Here is a 20002-nt window from a genome sequence, read left to right as displayed (position 1 = left end):
TATCCCAAAAGCTGACAAGGATAATCCAATTAGTATATAATGTGCAATAATACTACTTTCTATTGCATCAAAATGACTCTCTGTCCAAAGAAAGAATATATGAAACTCACAATAATCATACTGTTAACTCTTAGACTGCTACTAGATGTCAGCCTTGGTTCAGTGGCAGAATTCTAGCCACTGAGTGAGTCAGTTGTGGGTTCAAGTCCCATTCTAGAGACTTGAGCACAAATTCTAGGCTGAAACTAAAGTGTGTTACTGGGGGAGTGCAGCACTGTCAGAGGTGCCATCTTTCAGATAAGACATTAAATCTGGGCCCCATCTGCTTTCTTAGGTGGACGTAAAAAATCCAATGGCACTATACATGGAAGAGCAGAGGAATCCTCCTGGTGTCCTGGCCAATATTTGTCCCTTAACCAACATCGCTAAAACAGATTATCTGGTCATTTATCTCTCTGTTGTCTGCAGGACCTTGCTGTGCACAAACTGGCTGCAGTGTTTCCCTACATGACAAATGACTACACTTCAAAAGTACTTAATTGGCTGTGAGTGCTTGGAGATATCCTGAGGTAGTAAAAGGCACTACATAAATAAGTTCCTTTATTGTTTTTATCACCATCATAAACGGTTAATCAGCACAATAAAATGGACAGAAAAATCATAAGCCAGAAGCTTATTAAAGCACAACTAAAATGACCAACTTGAAAGTATTTTTTTTGAGGAAGTGCCCTATTAGTGTACTGTATAATATTATGCACTATCAGAACATTTGGCCTAACAAGTCCCCTCTTCTCAAGATGTCAAGTTTACACCATCATGGACCCTACAATCATCTAATGGCGGTGAACAACCAATGACAAAACTTCGAAGATACTCATAAGTTTCTCCTCCAGCCCAAAAAAGATAATGATACAGAAACTTTAGGATATCAAACTTAGCAATTTATTCAAGTCTAATCAATTGCATTCCACTCACAATGGGACTGAAACCACAATGTTTCATAGAGGTTGTCCCTCAATGTCCTTATTCCCCATAATCTTAGATTCCATTCTTAATTAAATGAAGCTGGCTAAATATTTGGTTAAGTTGTTGAACACAACATTGCTTATTTTTGATGAGATTCTATTCTGTATGAATACCACTCCAGGGATAAAAAGTTGCTCCCCAGTTTCAGTCACGCTTTGTCCAGCTTTAAATTCATGTCCTCCAGCCTTGCTTACCAGTTTATGGTAACACAATTTTCACATGTTTATGACATTTTTTTTGCACAAAATTAAACTATTTCTGAAAAAATTATGTTCAGCCACAAATGAGTTAATTTAGTACAATGTAAAGAGAGAGTTTCTTCCCCTTTATCAGACAGTAAAATAATTAGATATTACAGGCTTGTCACGGTACACTTATAGTTTGAACACCCTTTTGAAATTTAATTTAATACAATCTTACCACTCAAACCGTCATTGCCTTGTAATATGTGTCTGACTAAGTGCTTTGCTTATATCTTCTCAATGAGAAAAGTAATATGCAATCTCATGACATGACGAATTATATGGCCTTCAAGAGTGTTTTTATTCAGAACTAGGCAAGACCCAAACTCCCCTATAAAGTGATCCACCAATCGAAAAGGAAGAACAGTGGCCCCAATCAACATGTCTGCCAGCAGACAGGAACCCGTTATTTCCAGAACCAAATGATCAAGAACAAACAAATTACTTCAACTTTTAAACCCATAATGTATGTGAACATACCAAGATATTTGATTATATCAATGTACTCTTTCCACAAACATTATGTAATGAAAATATACAATGGCTTCATAAATACATGCGCGAATGTTAACTATCGAGAAAGGTATTTCCTTGTGTAAAAAAAAAACTTGTTAAATAGTCTGTAATCAGTTAAACACTAGCAGATTTCCTATGACATTGTTCACAGGAAATCAGAGGTTACACTGTTGCAAGCACATCCATCTTTCTCTCACATAATTAAGCACAGAAGTGCTGAAAACAATTACTTTATTTAGGCCACAGAGATAGTTTCATCCAGGCCAGTCCATCATTGCCAGATACACTATCAAATTGGCAAAAAGTCATGGACAAAATGAAAATGTATATTTATCTGACCTATATTAATCTAATGATGTGGAGATGCCGGTGATGGACTGGGGTTGACAATTGTAAACAATTTTACAACACCAAGTTATAGTCCAACAAATTTATTTGAAATTCCACTAGCTTTCGGAGGCTTCCTCCTTCCTCAGGTAAATGTCAGGAATTCCTCGAAGCCTACGCATTTATAAATCACAGAACAATACATGGTGATTACAGATAGGCTTTGCAACTGCCCGTTGCCAAGGCAATCACAGTGTTCAGACAGAGACGTGATACCGACAGAGCCCCCGAATATACAGTCAACAAAAAAAACAGAAAAAGAGAGAGGCAGAAACATCCGGAAGGCAGAGAAAGCCAGCAAATGACCCGTTATATTAAAAACAGATAGCTTTTGTTCGCTGGTTGGGTTACGTGCAGCGTGACATGAACCCAAGATCCCGGTTGAGGCCGTCCTCATGGGTGCGGAACTTGGCAATCAATTTCTGCTCGACGATTTTGCGTTGTCGTGTGTCTCGAAGGCCGCCTTGGAGTACGCTTACCCGAAGGTCGGTGGCTGAATGTCCCTGACTGCTGAAGTGTTCCCCGACTGGGAGGGAACCCTCCTGTCTGGCGATTGTTGCGCGGTGTCCGTTCATCCGTTGTCGCAGCGTCTGCATGGTCTCGCCAACGTACCATGCTCTGGGGCATCCTTTCCTGCAACGTATGAGGTAGACAACGTTGGCCGAGTCACAGGAGTATGAACCATGCACCTGGTGGGTCGTGTCCTCTCGTGTGATGGTGGTATCTGTGTCGATGATCTGGCATGTCTTGCAGAGGTTACCGTGGCAGGGTTGTGTGGTGTCGTGGACGCTGTTCTCCTGAAAGCTGGGTAATTTGCTGCGAACGATGGTCTGTTTGAGGTTGGGTGGCTGTTTAAAGGCGAGTAGTGGAGGTGTGGGGATGGCCATAGCGAGGTGTTCGTCGTCATTGATGACATGTTGAAGGCTGCGGAGAACATGGCGTAGTTTCTCCGCTCCGGGGAAGTACTGGACGACGAAGGGTACTCTGTTGGTTGCGGGTTGCATCCCGTGTTAGTCTTCTGAGGAGGTCTATGCAATTTTTCGCTGTGGCCCGTCGGAACTGTCGATCGATGAGTCGAGCGTCATATCCCGTTCTTACTAAGGTGTCTTTCAGCGTCTGTAGGTGTCCATCGCGTTCCTCCTCGTCTGAGCAGACCCTGTGTATTCGCAGGGCCTGTCCATAGGGGATGGCCTCTTTGACGTGGTTAGGGTGGAAGCTGGAAAAGTGGAGCATCGTGAGGTTGTCCGTGGGCTTGTGGTAGAGTGAGGTGCTGAGGTGCCCGTCTTTGATGGAGATTCGTGTGTCCAAGAAAGAAACCGATTCTGAGGAGTAGTCCATGGTGAGCTTGATGGTGGGATGGAACTTGTTGATGTTATCGTGTAGTCTCTTTAGTGATTCTTCGCCGTGGGTCCATGGAAAGAAAATGTCGTCGATGTATCTGGTGTATAGCGTTGGTTGGAGGTCCTGTGCAGTGAAGAAGTCCTGCTCGAACTTGTGCATGAAAATGTTGGCGTATTGGGGTGCAAATTTGGTCCCCATGGCTGTTCCGTGTGTTTGGGTAAAGAACAGGTTATCGAAGGTGAAGACATTGTGATCCAGGATGAAGCGGATGAGTTGTAGGATGGCATCTGGAGATTGGCCGTTGTTGGTGTTGAGTATTGATGCTGTTGCAGCGATGCCATCATCGTGGGGGATACTGGTGTAGAGTGCCGAGACGTCCATCGTGGTGAGAAGTGTTCCTGGTTCAACTGGTCCGTGGGTACTGAGTTTTTGTAGGAAGTCTGTAGTGTCGAGACAGAAGCTGGGGGTTCCCTGTTCGATGGGTTTCAGGATGCCCTCGATGTATCCAGAGAGGTTCTCACACAGGGTTCCGTTGCCTGATACGATAGGACGTCCGGGTGTGTTGGCTTTGTGTATCTTTGGGAGGCAGTAGAAGTCTCCCACGCGGGGAGTACGTGGGATGAGAGTGCGTATGATGCTTTGAAGGTCTGGAATGAAGGTCTTGATCAGTTTGTTGAGCTGGTGGGTGTGTTCTTTGGTCGGATCTGCGGGTAACCTTCTGTAGTGTTCCTGGTTGTCCAGTTGTCGGTATGCTTCTTTGCAATAGTCCGTTCTGTTCTGTATGACGATGGCTCCTCCTTTGTCCGCTGGTTTGATGACGATGTTGCGGTTGGTCTTGAGAGCGTTGATGGCGTTGCGTTGTGCTCGGGTGACATTCTGGACTGTCTTCTGAGTGCGCCTGATGAATCTGGCATTGACGCATTTCCTGACAGCTTGGGCATACATGTCAAGCTGAGGGCAGCGACCCTCCGGAGGAGTCCAGTTTGACTCTTTCCTCTTCGGTTGCTGTACCACAGATCCCTCTGTCTGCTGTTCCGGACGCAACCAACAGAGTACCCTTTGTCTTCCAGTACTTCCCCGGAGCGGAGAAACTACGCCATGTTCTCCGCAGCCTTCAACATGTCATCAATGACGACGAACACCTCGCTATGGCCATCCCCACGCCTCCACTACTCGCCTTTAAACAGCCACCCAACCTCAAACAGACCATCATTCGCAGCAAATTACCCAGCTTTCAGGAGAACAGCGTCCACGACACCACACAACCCTGCCACGGTAACCTCTGCAAGACATGCCAGATCATCGACACAGATACCACCATCACACGAGAGGACACGACCCACCAGGTGCATGGTTCATACTCCTGTGACTCGGCCAACGTTGTCTACCTCATACGTTGCAGGAAAGGATGCCCCAGAGCATGGTACGTTGGCGAGACCATGCAGACGCTGCGACAACGGATGAACGGACACCGCGCAACAATCGCCAGACAGGAAGGTTCCCTCCCAGTCGGGGAACACTTCAGCAGTCAGGGACATTCAGCCACCGACCTTCGGGTAAGCGTACTCCAAGGCGGCCTTCGAGACACACGACAACGCAAAATCATCGAGCAGAAATTGATAGCCAAGTTCCGCACCCATGAGGACGGCCTCAACCGGGATCTTGGGCTCATGTCACGCTGCACGTAACCCCACCAGCGAACAAAAGCTATCTGTTTTTAATATAACGGGTCATTTGCTGGCTTTCTCTGCCTTCCGGATGTTTCTGCCTCTCTCTCTCTCTCTCTTTTTTTTTCTGTTTGTTTTTTTTTGTTGACTGTATATTCGGGGGCTCTGTAGGTATCACGTCTCACGTCTCTGTCTGAACACTGATTGCCTTGGCAACGGGCAGTTGCAAAGGCTATCTGTAATCACCATGTATTGTTCTGTGATTTATGAATGCGTAGGCTTCGAGGAGTTCCTAACATTTACCTGAGAAAGGAGGAAGCCTCCGAAAGCTTGTAAATTTCAAATAAATCGTTGGACTATAACTTTGTGTTGTAAAATTGTTTACAATATATTAATCTAAAGCACATATGTCAGCTTCCTGTTATAGCCAATTGTTTTTAAACGCAGCTATAAATGTTAATACTTTGCCTTGTAGTTTCCATTATGCTTCCTTCATGACTAGATTTGAATAAAATATTTTGAGCAAAAATAATTTCTTCCAAGAAACAGACTTTATCTTCAGTATCAAATCAGTTGACTGTCCCATATGTTTACGATGCATGTTTTTAATAGTGAGAACCAACAAATATAAAATGAAAGACAAGATTCTTAACCAAAATATTTTGCCACAGTACTTCATGTTACTAAAGGCTCTTCAATAAACAATTTATTCAGTGTCTGAATAATGGGACAATCTTTCAAAAAGTTACAACTTTTTCTGCTGTTGTTTTGAGTTCTTTCAAACAATAAAATATATTGCAATATAACTTCTAAGTACAAAATTTCACTGCACACATTAAGCTGTATTTGCTTTAAAAAGGCTACTTCGATATTGTTACTTACATGGACCTTTTATCTAAGTTATTCCAGTTAAAATTCCAAAGTTCTTGCTTTACATTTTGATGAGCCAATTAAAATTACCTTAACTGTTTCTACTCAATGACTTGCATTTATATAGCACCTTTCACAACCTCAGGATGTTCCAAAGCACTTTACAGCCGAAGAAATACTTTTGAAGTTTTGTAATCTAGGAAACGCTGCAGCCAATTTGCACACAATTTCCCATAAACAACAATGAAACAAATGACCAGATCATCTGTTTTTAATGACGTTGGTTATTGGATCATTATTCACCAGGGCACTGGGAAGAACTTCCCTGCTCTTCTTTGAATCGTGCTACGGAATCTTTTACGTCTACCTGAAAAGGGCAGATGGGGCCACAGTTTAACGTCTCATCCAAAAGACAGTGCAGTTCTTCACTGAAGTGTGAACCTAGATTATGTGTCAGTAACGGTTTCCCTGCTCAACTGATGGACAGCAAGATGCAGGGTTTGAAATCAGCAAATTCTAGCATGCTGAATGGCCAGTCTTGCTGTCGATTGTCGAAAAATTCTGAGAGTTGCAAGCAGAAATGTACGCTGGGAGCTGTAGCGTGCTGCCTTGCTCAGTCTTTTCAGCCACGTGTTGGCACTGGGAACCCCAATGAACTCAAGACTCAAGCTTCTCAGATAGGCACAAGCATCACAGAGAAAATATCCTTGAGGGCATTTTGAACACTCAAAACACGATTGTACAGTTATATAAAAGCCCAATTTTTCAGTACTAAGTTATAGTAACATATGCAGATACAAGGAGAGAGAGGGAGAGGGAAAGAGAAAGAGGAAACGAGAGCATAAGACAGTGGGCCGGATGTTGCTGTGCGCCGTACGTTAGAAAGATTTGCACTTGCCCATGGACTATGAGCTTTTGCATGGCAAGTTCCTCTTGATTAGAAATCCAAAAAGCGCAGCGCCCTCTACAGGGCATCTGGTACGTGTGTGAACAGGGCAAGTAGCTGCGTACCTCCTAAACCAATCTGACTGAAGCATTGTTTTAATAACCGGCACAGACTGAACCAGGAAGTGTAAATTAGAACAGTGAATTCAATGTCGAATCAGGTATAGTAAGCAAACTAGTGAGAAATATTGGATTAAGAGTCAGTTAAAGCAGGCAGAAAGGAAAAGTAAAAAAATATTGTTAAAAAAAAACGTCCAACAATAATTAAAAGCGTAAGGAATGAAACTCAACACTTGTAAAAGTTAATTTTCAGTGCCACAGAGGTTGTTTGGAGTAATTAAGACATAGCAGGCCGTTAAAAAGGGTACTTAGCCTTGAAATGACTGGACTTGAATTTTTTTAGCGAGTTTAGTTTGCATCTATCTCGTAAGGACAGGAAATTCACGCCATTCAATACATTTGAATGGGGAGCCAGCCGGCGAGATGCCATTTTCACACAGCTTTTGGGAGAGGGGGGCATCTGGTTCAGCAACTTCCAGATTTCCACGTTTAACTGCACATGCGCGGTCGCTGGAAGTTACTGTCCAATTTGCTGTTAGCCTCACCGTTATTTTTACAACAAAATCCAGCCCAGTGGGTGAGAAAGAAAGAGAAAGTAAAAGTGAGTCAGAGTCTGCCATGACCACCTCACCACTTCAATTCTATTCCTTAACACTGTCACTTTTCTACGTATACCTAGCTTTTTCGTTCAATCTTAACCCTGGCAAATCAACACTAAGGACTATCCTGTAGAGCTGTAAGGATGTTTCTGAAAATTTCTTTACATTTGTTTTACTTTTATAATTACCCTACAAAACAGAACAAATTTCCAAGGTATACTGCTAGCACCAAATTCCCTCGCCGAAATGGGAATAGTTTGTTTTATAACAGTGTTGTCCAATACGTTAGCCACTTGCCATGTGCCTAATTGCACTTTTGATCAGTAAATAAAAAATGAGTAACTGACACGGTCAATGGGCATGTGACCTCAAGTCATATTCGCATGGCGTATGCATGTGTAATTTAACCTTTTTGTGCGCTTGTTGATAAAATGGTAAGACGAAAAGCAGAATGTGCGAGTGTTTTTTGATTGTTGTGCGTGCTTCATTTCCTGAGTTACAGCTTGTTGGTTATCTGCTGGAATGGTGTGTAACACGGGTGAAAACGCCAGACTTCAGCACCATGGAAACACCAGCAATACTGTATGAAGAAAGGAACTGTCATTGTGGTCAGCTTCACCAATCAGAAAAAATGCTCCAGGCCAGAAGGCAGCAAGTCCAACTAATAATAAACATGTCCAACAGGGCACATCATGGCAAAAGGGAAGCAGCATTCAACCATGTTCTGGATGGAGAGCAGGGGCGGCTCTGGCAGGTCTCATTGCTGAGAATGTTGACTCACACAATCACTCTGATGAACTCAAAGTACTGGACAAAAATCTAGAATCTGCACTAAGATGTACCATGTCTGATAAATTCATGCCAGAATCCCAAACTTTGGTGAAGAGAAAGACTGCAAAGTTTCATACTGAATGATGATTGATATTTGTTAAATATACACGTTAAGTACATTTATCTGGATATAAGGAGTTTTCGACTAAAATTAGTGCATGGGGCTACAACCGTGTCACCGCAGCCATGTCTGTCGCTCGTCAGCAATTTCTATTGGAACATAGGAACAGGAGTCGGCCATTCAGCCCCTTGCACCTGTTATGCCATTCAATTAGATCGTGGCTAATTTGTATCCTAACTCCATCTACCCGCCTTGGTTCCGTAACACTTAACACCCTTGCCTAACAAAAATCTATCAATCTCAATTTAGAAATTTTCAATTGATTTAGCCTTAACAGCTTTTTAGGGGAGCGAGTTCCAGATTTCCACTACCCATTGTGTGAAGAAGTGCTTCCTGACCTCACCCCTGAACAGCCTAGCTCTAATTTTAAGGTTATGCCCCCTTGTTTTGGACTCCACCAACAGGAATAGTTTCTCACTATCCACCCTGTCAACTTTTTTAATAATCTTGCACACTTAACTTAGATCACCCCTTAATCTTCTATATTCAAAAGGAATACAAACCTAGTCTATGCAACTTGTCCTCATAATTTCACACTTGAGCCCAGGTATCATTCTGGTGAATTTTCGCTGTACCCCCTCCAAGGTCAATATATCCTTCCCGAGGTGTGGTGCCCAACACTGAACACAGTACTCTAAATGGGATCTAACCAGAGCTTTATATAACTGTAACATAACTTCCACTCCTTTGTATTCTATCCCCCCTTGAGATAAAGGCCAACATTCCATTAGCCTTTTTGGACAACACTGCTTTATAGGATGTAAGGGACTCAGTTTCTGGTTAACAGAGTATAATCTACAGCAACAGTTTTCAAATACGTGCTTGGTGCAACCCAGTGAAAACAGACTCAGGGCACCCGTCCCAACTTATGAAAGAGTGGATCAACCAAACAAAATAAAACTTGCCATTATTGAATAATCCATTTCTTGGTGTACGAGTCAATCTTCTCTGATGTTGCACACAGGGAGTTAAGATCAAGTGCAGTTGAGGTGAAGCGAGATTAGAGAGCAGAAGGATAATTGGGCGGGGGATATAAATGTAATTGAGTTCCCATTTCAAAGTCACATATTTTTAAATTCATATTTCCATTATAAATTTGTATGTCCACATTTATAATATAAATTGATATGAATGTGTCATGAAGCACTACACCGGCAAGACGACAGAATTACAGCGTGACAAGTTTACAAAGGGAGCTTCCATTTTAAATGAAGACGGAGGAATTTATGATGGAAATACATTTTTTTTTAAAAAAGGATAGAATTCATGACTTTAAGATAGGGACTGAATTACATCTGCGCACCCTGATCCTGTTATCCCATACCCTTCAATCCCGCTTCACTTGGTCTTGATTCCTTATGTGCAATGCAACAGGAGCTTAACTAGTAAATGATATACACATCAGGTGCATCACAATGCAAATTTCTGTGCCACAAAGTACAAGACAAGAAAAGTAGTTATGTCCTGCAGGTTTCTTTTGACCACGAAGCGACACAAGAACTTACTGCAATTCGATCTTGTCCCTTAAAAGAACACACCAGATTACGCCCACCTGCAATTTAACAGCAGAATAATACATAATGCATTGCATGATGTAATGCTACTATCCTTAAAATGCAGCATATCTTTTATATACTGTTAGATCCACTGGCTTAGAACATTCAGAATACAGAATTTATGATTTAACTGATTTCACTGATTATCAGGTGCCACTGCAATTTTTTTCCCCCAATAGTCAATGATACAAACCAACAACCAGGAGAAAACACATCAATGGCACCTATTTCCCCTCCACTCCAGCTAACCTAAAATTAGTAACTGTCGACAAGTACTCTGCATATCTTTGCCACTCAGAACTTGCAGTCCCCACCAGCTATGACCCTGCCTTTACAGAAACAATACACAGCAATAACAGAATGGTGGGCTGAGAAAAATTTCAAGATATTGAACATTTAATTAAAAGTTAAAAAGGACATTCAGCAACTGAAGAAACCATACATTTCACTTTGAAATTCATCTGAAACAGCATTAAAGAAATATGAACTTAAATTATTTGGAAGAGAAATAAATCAAGCAGTGAGTCATCATTATGCTACCCCTGCGCACCTCTTGGCAAAGGCTTGGGAGCGGGTTGCCCATTTGCCCAATGCCCTGAAGACCAAAGGGAGATTTTTTTTTTGTTTAAGAGGTACATGACTTCACAAGAAATTCAATTCATTACAATAGTGTTGGGAGCTTAAAGTATGCTAAATGTTATAAGTGCCAGCAACGCCTCCAGCTTTTGCAGGTAGCACTGCACGATAACATTTGTGTTACCAATATAAATATCAAATATAAAGCTTCCAGATGCATCCAAAAACAAGCTGTTATTGCAGACATTTAAACATCTGTAGCAGCAAGTTGTTTTAACGAATGATCTACATTTAAAAAAAACATTGTTGGCTTGTGTGGCACATACAAGAAATGCTGAGATTGCAACTTGGAACCGAGCAACTGACTTGGGTCAGGTCCATCACCTGATTGGGTTACACTTCCAGCTTAAACTGATTGTGAATGAGACTGGGATGACAGGAATACTTAAATTAGAAAAAAAATAGTTCAACTAATTCCTATTAGAGGATCCACTTTCTTGTCGGATGTAGGCTTTCCAACATGCAAAATTGATCAAACCAAGGTGTGAAATTAAAATGCTAGAGTACAATAGAAATGGAATAGATTAAAAATGAAAACATTGCCTGCAATATTTTCTGCAACAAAATTGCTTCAAACATTCCTCAAAGGATTCAAAAAATATTTGCTGTATGTTAAAAACTATGACACTGTTATATTTTGTGCTTCACTTGCATTATTTTTGCCAAAACCTACTGAATGAACAACTGCAATTCAGTCAGCACAAAATAAACGACAGAATATTTTTTCCTTCATTCCTCTCAGCCGTGGGCATGCAAAGGACAAAGCAGCCTCTGTATGTGGATTTTTCTTTTGCATAAAATCTCAGGATCACATACCAATACAAGTTTCCTCAGATGTACAGAGGTTCTTTTATTTTCTAACCCAAGAAATGAATGCTTCCTCTCCTAGTTCACCTATACCCAGAAATAAGGAAGTAACAAACAACTTCAATTCATGAGTGTAGTGCATCCGCAGTGTCAAATACCACTGATGGTCAACTATAGTTTTTTTTGTAAATTACTATCACACATCATACATGCATTTTAGTAAGTTGCTTTTATAATTAGATAGCTTACAATAAAGATAACACGGTTTTGTATTGAGTCTTTCTTTTGTAAACTACTGACCTTCAGTCTACTCCACAAGTCAAAACAGAAAAAGTTATCAAGGCAGCTGTTAGCTACACTCTGCCGAAAAAGGTACTTTTTGCAGTGTTCTTCTAAAACTGTGTGTAGGGTTTTAAAACCATTCCTCTTGCAACCCAATGGTTGTGCCTTTTTCTCCCCAGCATGCACTTTTCTCCAACCAAGAAGCCAAAAAGACATGTTCTGAAGCGATGTTAACTGTGTATTATAACCAGCTGCCACAAGCTGCCCAGCAACAGCATGAGTTAACTCAGCCTCCAATTTTTCCCTTCCTTTTGACAAACATATGTTAGAACAGAAATCTATTTTTTATAATCAATTTACTGATGAGAGTGCATTATAAATGTCCCTGATAGGACTTCATTGATAGTTCATGAATATTTGCTAGCCTAAGTTTTATCTCCTTTCATTCTATTTGAATCACACTCCCGCCTCTGACTCAGAAGATTGCAAGTTCAAGCCCCCCCTCCAGAGACTTGAGAACATAATCTGGGCTGACATTTCAGTGCAGTACTAAGGGAGTGCTGTACTGTCAGGGATGCTATCTTTTGGATGAGACATTAAACTAAGGCCCCGTCTGCCCCCTCAGGTGGTTGTAAAAGATCTCGTGGCACTATTCGAGGAGCAGGGGAGTTCTCTCCGTGTCCTGGCCAACATTTAGCACTCAACCAACATAACTTTAAAAAAAATTTTAATTGATCATTTATCGCATTGCTGTTTGTCAGACCTTGCTGTGTGTAAAATGGCTGCCACATTTTCCTGCATTATAACATTGGCTGTGAATCGTTTTGGATCGTCCTAAGATCGTGAAAGGCGCTACATAAATGCAAGCTCTTTGTTTCTTATTTAAGTTAATTAGATCAACAATCCATTTAGCAATTCTTACTTAAATAAATAAAAATGGGATATAGTACTAGTACAGATGCAGAAAACAAGACCACAAACATCAACCTCTCCTCACAGGCTTGGCTGACATCAGAAATCCTGGTACGATCTCTAACCCAGCACTCTGGCCAACCAGTATGTTAACACAACTTCTGAGGTACAAAAGTTGTCAATTTAAAAACTCACTGCAAAATTAACTTTTTAAAAATATATACTTTTTTAAAAAACATTGTTTGAAAGCACCACAACCCACTCCAAACCCTAGCCAGGGCAGTGGGCTAATAAGCTCTGATTAGACCTCTGTCAGTGTCATTTGAATTAGCTGTTGGAAGTGCTTGAAAATGACCAAGTGCTTCACCCTCCTATTATCCTACCTGTAAGAAAGCAAACAGCATCTGCTTTGTATCATCCAATGGCTTGACAAATAGATAACAAACCATGTGGCTGGAAATTGAGATAACACTGCAGCCTACCACTGTACTAGGCATTGGAACATCAACAGAAAAATCTACTTAACAACTTATAATAAGTACACACAAAGCAATTATTACATTTAGTGGATGCTCTGGCATTTAAGGGTGGTAAATCAAACACTGCATCAATTTATCAAATTTTCAGTGTGAAGGTATCTCACCAACCCAAATGATGCAAATGCTGTTGGCAAATTACTTCATAACATCTAGATACAATGAAAATACACCAACACTAGCAGCAAAATAAAAATATTACAGAAATGGGGAAGCACAACGCATGCTTCCTACCATGATCAGTGGGCGGGAGAGGGATGATCACCTGTGCTGCTCACTCTCACGCACTTCCTGGCTGTTTGTTTCAGAACAGATTGGCAGAGGCCCTGGGGTTAATCACGGACTGTTCATATTGCAGGCCAACTAAAGGGAAGAGAAATAAAAACAAGGAAGGTGCGGAAGTGAAAATATCCATCACAAGAACAAAAAATGGAAGTCTATTCACCCATCAAGCTGGTTTCATCTACAGACCATGTACAATCTGCTCTATCATGGATTTTACCCTATCCACTAACCTCCTGAGCAAAGGTTTTGCAAAGTTTTGCCCTATCCGAAGATGTAAACATCAAGCAAAACTACAGAATATCCATCTCACCTTACATCCTATATTATCTGTTTTTTTGGAAGCGTCATTAAACTGAGGCCCCATCTACCTGTTCAGGTGAACGTACAAGATCCCATCCTATTCAAAGATAAGGAAGTTCTCCTGCTGACAGTCATTCCTTAACCAACGACACCAAAACTGATAAACTGGTCATTCCTCTGTGTGGGACCTTGCTGTGCACACATTCGCTGCCGCATTTACCTACGTAACAAAAGTTACTAAACATCAAAAGTATTGCATCAGCTGTGAAGCACTTTGAGACGCCCTGAGCATGTGAAAGGTGCTGTCTGAATGAAAGTTCCTTCTTTCTTTCCAATCATAAACTGTTTGCTTTCCTTGATTTAGTTTCATTGTCCCAGCAGCTCAGGAACTCAGGAATATTTAATCATCATTGTGCACTTACCCTTATATTAGATCTCATGCCCAGGTAGATATTCACCCATTATCTCCCTTAAATATTTCCTAACGCATATACTACCGTTTAATGCTCGCAATTGTCAACTGAAACATTACAAATATCCGTGTGACCTCTGAAGTTTCCATCACCATTTAAATATGCCTTTCCACATTTGAATAAATAAAATTTTACATAGAATTTACAGCACACAAACAGGCTATTCAGCCCAACTGATGCATACTGGTGTTTATGCTCCACAGGAGCCTTCTCCCACCCCATCAAGATATCCTTCTATTATTTTCTCCCTTGTGCACTTATTTAGCTTCCCCTTAAATACATCTATACTATTCACCTCAACCACTGAGTTCCACATTCTCACCACTTTGAGTAGACAGATAAACAATTTCAGTCATGAAAGTCTTCATAATTCAATGATGACGGCAATGCACTGAATTATGCCTTTTTCGCATTCATGAAGTAACCCAGTAATGCACCAACACAATATCCTCTAATTGACAAACTGACCATCCTTGACAAATCTAAATATAATGAAAGCTTAAATTCAATCTTTTATCAACCACTCCTATTTGCTATCAGTGACAGTTGTTATCAACTGTTATCGACTGGCTGAATACAACTGAAAGCCATTAAGAGATGGTCAAAATTCTTCTTCCACAATTCAGATACTTGGCCACAAAATTTAGTAAACATTTATCCCAAAGTTTTTTTTTGGAAATATTGGGGATCTTCCAATGACATTCAGGCAATATTTGTGAGCTAAGATACCACAATACGAGGTAGGCTTGCAAAAATGGAGAGACGAGGATGCCAGACAGGAGGGATTAATCGAGCAGGGCCAAGTAGTTGGCAGGTTCACCAGTACACAACTGGGCCAGGCTGAGCTAAGAAGCACATGTGGCTTGGTTGGGTCCTCAGACAGTCTAAGGCTTTGAGGGCAAAACTAATATGCATGCATTGCCAACAAGATATGGGCAACTTTACACACACAATTATATTTTTATGCAAATTATTTAAGTTTTTATGCATGTATATTTATAAATAAATTTTATTTTACATGCATATAGTTGGTTGGCTGTGGAAACAACATGGCCACTCAAACAAAATGGTAAATTGTTTGACTGAATTGGTTCGTTCTTTTTGTGGCAGTTAGTAGCTTTGGAAAGAAATTGAGCAATTTGATTGCTTTCTCTACCTAGCTAAAGAAAAAAGCTACCATTGATATTGATGCTAAGTCAGTCCTGTGCATCAGCATGCTCATGACACAAGCATTGAAAACACACGGAACTGGATCATATTTAACAGGCCACAGGTAAAATGCAAGACCACCAAAATAGTTGCTCTGCACTGCTACAGTTGTGTGGCTGTTCGCCTGCTCACTTTGATGGGTTCTTTTGACTGCGTGAAACCATGCAATGCCAGTGAAATGCACACGCAAGGCAAAAATGCGATGGTGGCAGAATCAGAGGGGCAAACAACCTCAGTCATGTGGGGGGGCAGGGGGGGGGGGGGGGGAGGATGTCACAAGATCAGCCAAGGTTGCTGCTCTTAACCAGTATTCAGTGACCCCCTTCTAGAAGTGCACCTGCATCAATGTTAGGTAAAGACAGAATCAGGTTCAGAAATGATGCCTCACATTTCAGTAGCCCAGTGATACCAACAAGTCTCACACATGAATATTGGTCACTGTGAGAAGTAAAAGACATGCAAAAAGTGACAGTGGGCTCCCTTAATGGCTGAACACATTTATTTAATGAGTAGCTGAGCCGTGTAGATCAGGAAAATCCAAGATGTGAAGATGCCAGTGATGGACTGGGGTGGACAAATGTAAGGAATCTTACAACACCAGGTTATAGTCCAACAAATTTATTTTAAAATCACAAGCTTTCGGAGATTATCTCCTTCATCAGGTGAAATCCAAGCCTGTGGTGAGTCAAGACCCTGCACTGTGACTGTGGAACAATATACTAATAAGGAGCTAATATTTTCAGAAGCAAGGAGAAAAACTGATGGAAAAAATTGGCAAGGAACAAAGTTTTTTTTAAAGAGTGGAAATATGCAAGAACTGAGTATGGAGTAACATCAGATTATAAAAATGTACTAAAAAAAGTGATGATACAACAAAAAAAGGGCAACAGAATAGTGCATATTCCACACAGTACTCAGATGCTATACATTCAGTATTATTTCTTAACTTTCATAAATGTTAAGGTATGTTTTCAGCACTTGTGTATCCTTTACTACCATAAAATATAGTTCAAGTGTCTCACCATCACCATACAGAATCACAATCATCCTGGAGCACAAATCATATCCTAGGTATGAAGGTCAACCTATAAACTGGATTTTACAATAAATCAAACTGGCCCATTTATATTCAGGTTTAGCACATGCACATGTGAAACCCCCCCACTACTTATCTAACATCTGCATGTACTGGGAAAATCAAGCACACACAATTTAGGGCCAGTCTCAAAACAACTTACAATTATATAGTGCTTTTAACATTGATACTTGACAGTTGGGTGTCAGACCAAAGCAGGAGTAAAAGTAAAATTAGGGAAAGTGGCCAAAGGCTAACTGATGAAGCAAATTTGAAGGAGCCATTTGAACGTGGGGAGAGATAGCAAGGCAGATGGGTTTCAAGGAAGTGTTCCAGATAGTTGAAAGCCTCCGTCAACAATGATAAAGCAGACGGAAGAGGGAAGCGCACAATACTCCATAGGTTGAAGAGTGAAGGATGTAAGCAGGATGTACTCCTTTAATAGGCAACAAGATCCTGACAGAAGATGGCATCTCCAGTCATACGAGTTCGTTATTGTGATGACTCATGGCCAACTGTAGTCTCCTGCAGCTTACTCGATTGCCGAAGGGAGTCAGAATTTGCCTGAATTCGTTGCAGGTTTTTTTCCTTCTGTTTAGTCTGTCCCTAGACATAGTATGCTGGAGAGTAGGGGTACAGTCTACAAGGTTGCACTACTGACTAGATTGGGTGGACTTAATGGATATGTTGTTCTTTTCTTGACCTTTTTATATGTTCATAGATCTTGAAGTGATTGTATAGATAAGATACAGTGAAGCTCATGGAAGGACATATAATTAAGGACAAGGATTCTGAAGTTGATACACTGAGAAACAAGGAACCAACGGAGATGAGAAAAAGAGAGACTTTGGGTAGAATAGGATGCAGATGGCAGAATTCTGGATAAGCTGGGAAGGAATATTGGAAAAATGATCTGGAGATGAGTGGTGGTTTCAGCAACCATTGGCCGGGGGGGTGGGGGGGGGGCGGGCGGCGAGGAGAGGTGGAGAGAAAGAGATGGGAGATGGGGGCGGGGGAAAAAGATAAAAACAGAAATGGGCATGTACAAGCACATGATGGACACAAGGCATGACAACCACTTATGCTAATTCTTTTTGAAGCAACTTCAAAACTATTATACTGGTTGACAGTGCAATACTCAGTACAGTGAAATCCACAGATTATGAAATCACAACACAAACAAATTCAAGCACTGTGTACACAAAATACCTCATTTATCTCTTTCACAAATCAGTAACCAGAGCCTTTATTCAACTTTTTTTAAAAATGCATTCCACCTTTTGTACACTATTATAACTAAAATTACTTTTAAGGACGGAAAGCAGATGACAGAATTCCATCATTATTTTTAAAATGGATACTACTGTTGGCGATATTGGCAGGCAAATCTCGAAGACATATTATTCCCTATTCTCTATTTTAGCAAAAGCATTAACCCATTTAAAATACACAAAATGATGCCTGCATTAAAAGTGAACAAAAACGATCACTCCAACAAATTAAGCATTTCTCCACTAATATCAAAAATAACTTCTAGGCTATGGGTCGTAATTCTAACACATAAAATACTGTCCCTGTAAATTAAAACCATTTGTTAAATTATATATGGTTAAAATGTTATGGATCGTGTTGGTAACATTAGTTTAACGGAAAACTAGGCAAAACGATTTCAAAGTAATGTTCGAGATTACTTGTGATACGTTATCCTACTGCGGTAAAAACACACAAGTATTTGATATTGTCTTCCCTAATTCAAGAAACATAATCCAGAAAACTATGTCATGTTAATCAGATTGTATGAACACAGAGGATGTGCATCAGTCTGCCAATGTGAGGCGTCAATCACGGAAATCAACCCCTATAAACATTCAAACGCTTTCACAGTACAGTATTAAAATGAGAGACAGCAATTCTCCTCCAGGTTACAGTGGGAATATTAAACAGGTTCACTGCGCGGGCGCCCGCGCACCTTCCACTGACCGAATTTGGGTTCAAGTGGCGGTCTCGGGGTCCATTTATTCAGTCTCAGTGAACGTGGGCTCGTCGGAGAAAGTCGGCAACCCAAAGGGGCGATAATGCTACCTGCGGGAACGGGCCGGCAGTTCACCTCAGTGGCTTCCCCCTCCGACTGGGCGAGACCTGATCCGAGCGCCTCAGAGGCGCTGGCCTGCGCTGGCTAACCGCCGCCTCGCTGTTACTACAGGGGCTAGGCCACAGCCTCAGGCAAACTCAGTCACGGCAACACGGAGGGCGGGGGGGGGACAAAAATTAAACCTCCAACAGCCTCCCAGTCCCTCTCCACCACATCAATGGGGAGACTCACCGAGGACGGCAGGACACACACGGCGGCGGACGGCGCTCGCTCGCTCCCGTGGCGCCTCTTCTCCTTTCTCTCCAACCACCCGCGAGTCCTCACTCACACCTTCCGTCTGCGGCTGTCACGGCGGAGAGCCAGGCGGGCCACTGCGCATGCGGCGGCAGCCACACTGAATTCTGGGATTTGCGTTCTTTGACACCAAACTGCAAGTCTGGAAATTAAAGAGATTTCCAGCCTCCTCCAAAGAAGGCAAATCCTTCCAGCAGAGCTACTAACATCAGAGAGACATTAAGCTCAGCAATTTGCAGGTTAAAGATACATTGCCATGCAAAGATAGAGAGTCCCCGCCCCGCATCTCCCTCCCTCTCTCCTGAAGCTGCTGACACATGCAGGGTTATAGTTCAACGAGTGCCGGCATCTCGCTTCTCGTCCAAGTGACTTCTTCAGTGTGTGAACCCAGAGAGTTGCCAAGTCATTCGATCTTGGGGGGGCGGGGTGTGTGACTGGCATCATACCCACACAAGTCCAATTCCCAACAGAAATCAATGAACAGCAATCAGGAGCAGGAACCCTGCCTTTCCTAGCCGACAGATAGTGAGACCATTTCTAGTGTCTCCACTATTGCAGCTGAGATCAGCAAACTCAGGACAGACCAAGGATTGAATCTGAATCTATTGTGCTCAGTAATGACCAGGCCACATGATGCACTATTCACTGAGCCATTGAGAACTGTGCTTATTTTCAAGCAAGATGTTCATCAACAAAGGGTACATTTTTAAACTAAGGAAAGTCATTCAGTCTCAGTGAAAGTGGGTTCATCAGAGAAAGTCAGCAACCAAAAGGGGCGATGATGCTACCTGCAGAAACGTGCTGGCAGTTCACCTCAGTCCTCAGTGGCCCCCCTCCTACTGGGCAAGACCTTATCCGAAAGAAAACTAAAGGAAGTTATGATGAATCTTTATAAAAAAATGGTTCAGCCACAATTGAAGTATTGTGTCCAGATCTGGGC

The 20002-nt window shown here is 41.7% G+C and overlaps 1 protein-coding gene across 11 annotated transcripts in view; it reads right to left on the bottom strand.

Moving 5' to 3' along the window:
• Positions 1–19120, bottom strand: part of gapvd1 (GTPase activating protein and VPS9 domains 1) — a 115246-nt gene extending 96126 nt beyond the window's left edge. For 9 of the 11 annotated variants that reach the window (XM_067969719.1, XM_067969724.1, XM_067969726.1 and 6 more), the window contains exon 1: positions 19000–19120. The gene's annotated coding sequence lies outside the window, so the exon portion shown is untranslated. Of the gene's footprint in view, positions 1–13568; positions 13698–18999 lie in introns of all 11 variants that reach the window. The other 2 variants (XM_067969720.1, XM_067969722.1) reach the window with 2 other exon arrangements.
• Positions 19121–20002: the final 882 nt, after the last annotated feature.

The sequence above is a fragment of the Heptranchias perlo genome, chromosome 31 (assembly GCF_035084215.1).
Source record: "Heptranchias perlo isolate sHepPer1 chromosome 31, sHepPer1.hap1, whole genome shotgun sequence".
In the NCBI taxonomy this organism is placed as follows: Eukaryota; Metazoa; Chordata; class Chondrichthyes; order Hexanchiformes; family Hexanchidae; genus Heptranchias; species Heptranchias perlo.
Note: the sequence above shows the minus strand (reverse complement) of the source record. Positions and strands in the feature narration are given on the sequence as shown.